Genomic DNA, 9,314 nt, shown 5'->3' with positions numbered 1-9,314 from the left:
TATACTCATACTTTTTGAAGGTATATCGATCTCGTGATTCTCCTAGAAAATGTCGAATAGAGTAAAAGGCAGCACTCGTTCACAGAGAACTTGCAAGAACAGTTCCATCGACACCAATCTGGTTCACAGACTTGAAATTTAAGATTGTTTTTCCAAAGTTGTTACAAATAAGGCGTCTTCTGAAGGGAAAACCTCCTGAACTAGGGATCGGTGTTGTTAATAGCTGTTTCTGAACATACTGTATATGTCAAATAGATTAGAACACCATAACAGGTATAAACACTTCTGGACTAAACAACGTCTCAGTAGAAGATTTAAAGAAAATATATAATTTACTAGGGTCATCTGTGTTTGAGAGCGTTTTCATTGCATTATTATTATTATTATTATTATTATTATTATTATTATTATTATTATTATTATTAGCCAAGGTACAACCTTAGCTCCAACAAAAATTAAGCTACATGTCCTTGACTAGGCTTCAACAACTATAGCCATCAATTGCAAATATGAAATAGAGAAATATTAAATAAACTGTATGTAAGAAATAATGACATTTAAAAAAATATTATGATCAATAACAAATTTAAAATCGATCAGTCTCATATAAGGATGAAACAAGGGTTATGTCAAAAACAGAAAACATTTGCAACAAGTTTGAACATCTGAACTTTCTCCGATTCAACCGCCAGATTAGGAAGATCCCTCTGCAATGTGGTCACAGTTGGAATTCAACTTCTAAAGTATTGTGTAGTATTAAGCCTTTTGATAGAGAGGAAAAGACTTATAATTAACTGTACACCTAGTGCTACGTAATGGATTTTACAATTCTGGAACATCTGAAATTAAAGGATGATCGGAATTAAGAAAAATTCCTTGTAACAGCCACAAAGAACTAACTGAATCACGCTACCAGAAATTAGTGTGCAGATCAGTGATAAGGAATTTATTTGATAGCAAGTTTTTCTCCGGCAAAGTAAGATGAGAGTCAGCAGCTTAAGACCAGATAGGAGAATGATACTCAAAACATAGTAGAATTAAAGAATTTAGAAATTTCATCTAGACAGATTGATCAGCAAAAATCTTGAACTACTTTATCAGTAAGCAGTTTTTGTTCAAATTGAAATAGAATCACATATGATATTTTTCTAAACTAAATTTGTAATCAAGAATCACTTCTAAAATTCTGAATAACTTTTATATAGTTTAAGAGAAACTGTAATTGCAAAGATCTGAGTGTTGATATGCGATTGTCCTTGGCCTGCTTATAATCAATCATACTTTGAGTTTTATTAAGTATTAACTTCATTCACCATACTTTTCACCATAGACTAATTTTTGCTTGACCCCTATTAAGAGATTCATTGATCGCAGGTCTACATTCTGGAACTAAAATTGGTGCAGTAAGAATTCCATCATTTGCAGGTGCAGCCAGGTTATTTTCTAGTGCCAATACCATATCGTGTATAAAATATAAAAAAGTAATGGGCTAAGAACACTACTCTAAGGAACATATATTGAATTTCTATTGTCATTGTTGTACTCATGAACAACTACTCTTTGCCTCTATCACTCAAAAATTATAGAATGATCCTAAGAAAAGACCCACCAATTCCAATCCGTTTAAGTTTGAAAACAAGAGTCTCATGATTAACACTAAAATCAAGGCCAATCATACGAAGTTTCTGACCACAATTAAGGTCCATGACTGTGACTGGAGCTTCGAAATAAGATTGATTGCCAGAATCTAATAACAATAATTACGCAAGATTAAAGAAATAAATTGTTTGGTAAATGAGAGAAAAAAAATTAAAAAGAGCAAATTTGATGAGAAAATAAAAGGAAACGGATGTTCAATTTTCTTTCTTCAGCTTTGTAATGATTGCGTCAATGATTCTTTTTCTTTAATTAGTTCTGTTCTTCCTACACCTTTTAGTAGCATTTTCGTAACTACATTATAATGTCTCATATATTCACCCTTTTTGCTGTGTTTGTATGAATAGTTAGTTTATATTTATGCTCCTTGGTAATATTTACTTTAAAAAAAAAATCACTGTTCGTATCTTTGTTTTAGCTGTAACTGTAACAAATCTAAAATTACCCGATCTCGAGGAATTTTGCATGTAACAAAGTTGGTCATTAATAAGTTTTACTTTAACTACTCAAACCATCCCAAGAATTCCATAATCCCATTCACTTTTTATTATATTCTTTTAACTCAAAGTCATTATAATTGACCTCGTATCTGAAGATGCCAGGAAGCCAATATTTCTTTCACTCCTTTGTCTTCTCTGGTTAGAAACTCTAGTCCGTATTGCCCTCCTCCTTTTTCTAGATTCCTGAAAACTTCCTTTTATTTATGCATTGGGGAAATCTGCAATCCCTCAATAAATCGAAATCAGGAAAAGATCTCCCCTTTTTCCATGGGAGAGAGGGGAGATTCAGAAAGTCACTCGCTGTGGTTCTCAGTTCCAGATGCAAGTGTTATATCAGTTAGAGCAGGGGAAGAAGGGGTTTAAGGGGAAGGGGTAGGAGAAAGGGAGGGGTAGGAGAAAGGGAGGGGTAAAGGGGGTTAAAAGAAGATAATAATATAACGAAGACACTATTTAGAAGATAGAATCCCTTATTCCTGAAATTTTGTGGAAATCCTCCCGGAGCTTTTAGAAATTTAAATTATTCTTGATAGAAATGAGTTATTTTGTGAGCTATTTGCCTTGAATCCTATACAACTGGAATTTTACAGTCTATTGTATCGTACATTCAGATCCAATCTTTGTTACATTTATTTTTCTATTTTCCAATTGAGCCTATACTGAATGATGCCTAAATTATCTGTCCTACCAACCTTCACCTTAGAAATTCTAACAGCATATAGATTCTTGATACAAGATTTATAGAATTTTCAATGCCTTTGGACCGCGCCTTTTATTTTGAGAACAACGTCAAAATTTGGTGATTTTGGACAAAGAACGTTTGTTCTCTATCCGTACGAGAGAGAGAGAGAGAGAGAGAGAGAAATTTGCATTACGCTGGCTAATTTGGTCAAAATAAATCTGTTCCCCAGACCTGAGAGAGAGAGAGAGAGAGAGAGAGGAGAGAGAGAGAGAGAGAGAGAGAGAGAGAGAGAGAGAGAGAGAGAGTTGCATTACGTTGGCTAATTTGGTTAAAGGACAAAACGTTTGCTGATATCTACTTTTCAAATTCCACGTACCTTTCAACGTATTATTAAATGTGTATTACATATTCTTATATGATGTAATATAAGGTTCGTATATCTTTTTAAATCTCAAATTACAAATTTGTCAAGAAACATTCGAATATGTATATCAATAACATTGTGTAATTCACGTGACTCTTTAAATACTCTAAAATCGCCATATTGCAAAGAGGAGTAAACTTATTTTCTGATTAAAAGGTTTTTCTTATTGGGAACATTTCTTATTTTTCCAACCTGTGACGCTCTTTAACTTCCTCAATTGAGGAGGGCGACAGAGCCCAATAAAAAAAAAAAAAAAAAAAAAAAAAACGCTATTCCATTTGCAAGTTTATTTTTTGAACATACAAATGTACCTTTAAACTTTAATTAACATTTATTTTATATATATATATATATATATATATATATATATATATATATATATATATAATGTATATATATATATATATATATATATATATATATATATATATATATATATATATATATATATATATATATGTATATATATATATATACATTTTTATTAATATATGTTACTTTTAAAGTTCGCTATTTTTATTTCAAATACTTTGTTTTTGCTGATATTAAATATCCACAAGGTTGGCTTTAAAATCCCTCATCTTTTCATGTTAAAATAGTATTTTTCTAGAGATTGAATGAATCGACTTTAGTATGGTTGAGTAAGGGTTTCTTGCGGTAATTTTGTCTCATCACAGTTGATCAAAGGACATATCCATTATATTTCAGGATTGTTTACATAGCAGTGGTGAGCCCCTTTCCTAAAATACAAAAATGTCCCTCCTCACACACACTGTATATCTATCTACCTATCTATCTATCTATCTATCCATCTAGGTACCATGTCTTCGACGTGGACTGTCAATTTCTTCCACCGCGTCCTGTCTCTTGATCTCTGTATAAATTGCCCACCTGTTACTGTATTTGCTTTTACCAAATGGGCCAACGGGAGCAAGACTGTCTAACATAACATAATAGCGTCTAATCTCTCTTTCTGGGCAAGTTTTACGCTTTTGGTCTGTAGTTATCGGCTCTGACACTTTATGCATCTTTCAGCATAACCATAACATAAAAACCGTAAATTTATGAATTAGACAAAGGAAGTGTAATATATAAAAAAAAACAATAATTGACTCACTCCTAATTATAGAAAATCGTGTAATTGTATGCGATACTAAACTAAATAGCTTATCGAAGCTCTATGATTTTTTTTTGAAAATGATCTCGAAAGAGTTACCTGAGTTACCTGACGCGCTTGATTGAATATATAAAAAGGACTTTTTAGCAATAAAACAATTTTCTTATAGAAAACAAAAACTATTGGAAATTTCAAATATACAGTAGACATCCTCCTACTCAAAAATACAAGATTCAGGGTTTCCATAATTCCAAGCCCGAGGTCGTCAGTCGCGGTCATCAGTTCACGTATTTGAAATAGATTTTCTTAATTTTAAACCAACCTCTTCTCTTATTGTGAGGGTTGCCTTTTTCATTCAAGAGGGAATAGGTTGGGTTTTAAAATTTGACTTAACAATAAAATTCCGTCCGCCATTCAGTAACACAAAAACAAAATCTATGAGTTTTACAATTTGTATCCAAAATAAAACTAGAGCATCGAATTTAGGGACATTTATTTTGATAGCAATAGATGCAAAGTGCAAACATTTAGTAAAGAAGTTTAAACTATGTGTGGTAGGTCAATTGAAGAAACAAAAGTAGAATCACTTTGTTGATGTTTCTGGAAAGAAGAGAAGGTTTTTGTTTGGTATGGTTGAGAGGTGAAGAAGTCACGAAGGTTGTGGCAACAAATGGTGGCTGCAAAGGCGTTTGTTTGTAGATTTGTTTATTAAATTTTTAGGTATTTTCTGTTTCTATTTCCAGTTAGAATACCTATGAAAATGAAGAAGAAAAATTCAGTTTCAATTTAGATTTACTTTGTTGCGAACGTAAAAACTGGTAATTATGACTTTATACTCTGAAAGCAAAAGCAGCAGATACTAAAGAGAGAGTGCGTGCGTGTGCAGATTGGCCGGACTTCATGTCCGGACCAAAGAGAGAGAGAGAGAGAGAGAGAGAGAGAGAGAGAGAGAGAGAGAGAGAGAGAGTAGATTAGGATTTTACAACAAAGTCATATAATTTATTTTTAAACAGACGCTGAGTAAGATATTTGATTATTACGATCCTACAGGTATTTTTTTATGTATACTTAAGAGAGAAGAAAAATATTTTTTTAGGGGAAGAACAAATGCTGTTATAAACTAAAAGAGACTTAATATAGAGAACAAAAATATTTTCCACTTACAAGTTATGTAATGAATGGGCAATGGCCGTTTTTTTCTTATCTGAGTTTGAAGTTCCTTAACTTTAGTGATAGCCTACAAATAGTTACAGAAGATATTCTTCAAACAATTTTAAATACCGAATCATATTCTCATGAATGAATAATATGTAAGGGTAGTAAAGGAATATATTTACTTTACTTCCGTTCTATAATTCGACTATTCCTAAAGATTCCCGTTTTTTATTTCTGAATTGGATATATTGAAACGAATACGAGACGACACAACTTAAAAATTTATTGTAGCTACTCTTTCAATGCAAAAAAAATTATATTACATCTAATTCAATCTTATTTTCCCTACTCCTTTTTGTCACCTTCTTTCTCGTCAATCGGTCAATCCTAATCTGAGGATGCAAGACAGCCAATATTCCTGTTATCATTTGTCCTCTCTGCCTGGAAATGCTGGACCGTTTGCCTTCATCCCTTTTCCAGATTCCTAAAAAACTCCTTTCATTTTTACATCAAGGAAATCTGGAATTCCTAGAAGAATCTGCGGCATGAAAAGATCTCTCCTTTTTGCATAGGAGAAAGGGAAAGTTCAGAAAGCTGCTTCCTGACTTTGTGATTCGCTAATGAAGAGATTATTTTCGTCGCGAAACCTTAAATCGCTGAAGTGCTGCAGAATTCTTCGAATTTTCTTTGAAATGAAAATTTATGCAATTTAGACCTAACTTTTTATAAGTTATTTTAAGTGAATGATTTTCAAACTGTAATTTGCAGTTTATAGCGGCCTTTGGAGTTCAAGCCAAAATTTCCTGTGACAATTCTTTATCTTTATATTTATGTCTACATAAATGATGGTGTCTATTAACTGTCTTCCTTATTTTCGTTTTCTAGATTCCAACCGAATATTTGTCCTTAGTACAGAATACACGGATACGTTTAGACAGCGTAAAATATGGTAATTTATCAAAAGGAAATTGTTATACATAAAACTCACAGCAAGAGAGAGAGAGAGAGAGAGAGAGAGAGAGAGAGAGGAGAGAGAGAGAGAGAGAGAGAGAGAGAGAGAAAGAGAGCGAGAGAGAGAGAGAGAGAGAGAGAGAGAGAGAGAGAGATTAGAAATAAGATTCCATTCGACAAGAGATCAGTGTTTAACACAATCATTCGTCGACTGAGCGTGCTAGAAATTTTGATAACTTCAAAGTCAAGATAAAAAGAAACGTTTCTCTCCAGCAATATATTAAGAAAAAAAAATTATATCATACAATTTTTCATCTTTCCTTAATGCCATTGAGATTTTATACCATTTTTATTTTTACTTCATAACGAAAGAACAATTCATAATACAAAGGAAAAACGATTTTTTAATCTACTCATTTTCCAGATCACTAACATTAGCGCGTTATTAAGTGTAGCCTATATCACATCTTCCTAATTGATATTTTTAATTTTTACTTTTTTTCTCTTTTAGCATAATTAGCTTTTCATAAATTACCGAATATGCATTTCAGAAACTTCCCGTATTCCCTATTGATCGCCAGTTACAATTCTCTAATCACAAAATGATTCTAAAATTGCTCTCTCTCTCTCTCTCTCTCTCTCTCTCTCTCTCTCTCTCTCTCTCTCTCTCTCTCTCTCTCTCTCTCTCTCTCTCTCTCTCTCTCTCTCTCTCTGTGAGGGAAACATATTTCGTAATTAAAATCAAATTGATGTTTCTGATAAAAAGCGGTGGATCATCCAAAAGTTATTTATCAGAAATGCGTGAATTTGACTACACCACTTTTCGGCATCTTATCAGAGCTTCAAATATGACCTCTGATGACCTTTCCAAGATCATCCCGAGTTACAACGGCGAAGTTTGAACGAAATCGAACGGATTCGATACGAAAACATTGACTAATCAAGGTTCATTCTTGCAAATTTTCACATCTTTTCCTTTTTCTTTGGGAAGGTTCTTTCCTTATCGTTACGCCTCGTGACTTTCCTTAATTAGCTCATTCTTCTGAATCAATATCACGTTTTAAACAGTGTGATTTTATCCTGTTCTTACAATGCCATTTTAAACTCTTTAAACCATGATAAGGGTTTTTTTTCTTTGTAACTAAAGGCAAATATTTTTTCTTTATATTGCTTATTACACGTGTTGTCTTACTAAAAGAATTTCCCCAAAATAGTTTCCATGTGGAGCAGAGCTCTTCCGGCAGTAATACAACTTAATTAATATTATTATTAAATATGAAAAAATATGAAATGAAAATTAATATACGTTTACTGTATATATGCATGCATGCATATATATATATATATATATATATATATATATATATATATATATATATATATATATATATATATATATATATATATATACATTATTATAACAAAATTGAAATGTATATTCATATAATAAAGAAAAGTGTTATATGAACTAATGAAAATTGTAAATATTAAGCAAAAATTCAGTGAAGAGAAATAGCTTTTCAAACTTAAGATCCAAAATATTGAAATTGATATTTACATCATGTTTAGGTCGGTAAGTATAATTACTTGCCCGCACAGCTTTCGTATACAGGTAACAAGAGCATTGAATAATATTTTTTAAAAAGATCGAACGTAACTAATGCCTTTAGATTCCAATGTTTAATACCTTGATAAAGATAAGATTGCTTGCTTCTATTAACACGTATGAAGGGAAGAGTTAAGTTTGAGTTTCTTGTTCTATATCGATGAACTGACTGTTCCTTAGTTAATTTTCGTCTTAAATGTGGAAATTTGTTCAATATAAGTTTTTGGAACATGATATCCATTAATGAGACCTTATAAGTCTTTTTTCCAGCTTCAATATTGAGAGAGACAGGAATAGAGGCGAAGTATGATCTAAGTAATCACTTGAGCTTATGATTCTTACCAGTCTTTTTGGAATTATAGTTGACGGTCGCAGGACGTTGCTAATGCTATTTCCCCACGCCGTAATTCAGTAATTTAGGTGAGGAGATACTAACGAGGGATAGGCTGCAATTGTTTTATAATATATAGAAGGAAATAATCCTTTAATGATGATACCCATCATGCAAGCAATTTTATTGACTGCCATATTAACATGGTCACTGAAAGTTACTTTATTATCTAGCATTACCCCTAAAAATCTACCACTGGACTTCTGGTCAAGAGTGGGATTTCCTATAGCAACCCTTATATTACCTGGAACTCTGCGCAAAGAAAAGACTATGAAATAGGCCTTTCTTTCATTCAAGGTAAATTTATTCGTCAGTAGACTGTTTTTGACATGAGTTTAAATGAGCGATTAGTGAATCACAGAGGTAATCATGCTTATTGATGGTTGTGCTAAAGGTTGCTCACAAAAATCATACTTTCATTTTATATGAAAGCGATAACTAAATTGATTATTTATGCTATTATTTCCATCAAATTTATTCAAAATATTTGTGGTATGTATTGAGTTGGAAGAAGGACTCGTAACATTGCATACGCTATCTTTGGATTTAGCCAATACGTTTCATGTAAAATGATAAATCCCAATTGTCAAACCGCAGAGCACTGGTACAGTTGACATAATAACATCTACTAGAAAATAAGGGTTTATCTATCCGTTTATCTTGTATCTATCTATCAAACCACATATCAGCAATTCTATCGACAATGGAATATCCTGTTCATATCGAACGAAATCGTATTACTCAATATAGACCTGATTTTGTTTTACTTTATATTTAGCTTCCAACTTACAGAATCCGGACGAGTCATGACCCAGAAAACTCGAAGCAAATGTCA

This window comes from Palaemon carinicauda, chromosome 4 (assembly GCF_036898095.1).
Source record: "Palaemon carinicauda isolate YSFRI2023 chromosome 4, ASM3689809v2, whole genome shotgun sequence".
Classification (NCBI taxonomy): domain Eukaryota; kingdom Metazoa; phylum Arthropoda; class Malacostraca; order Decapoda; family Palaemonidae; genus Palaemon; species Palaemon carinicauda.
The sequence above is the reverse complement of the archived record's forward strand: the minus strand, read 5'-3'. Positions refer to the sequence as shown.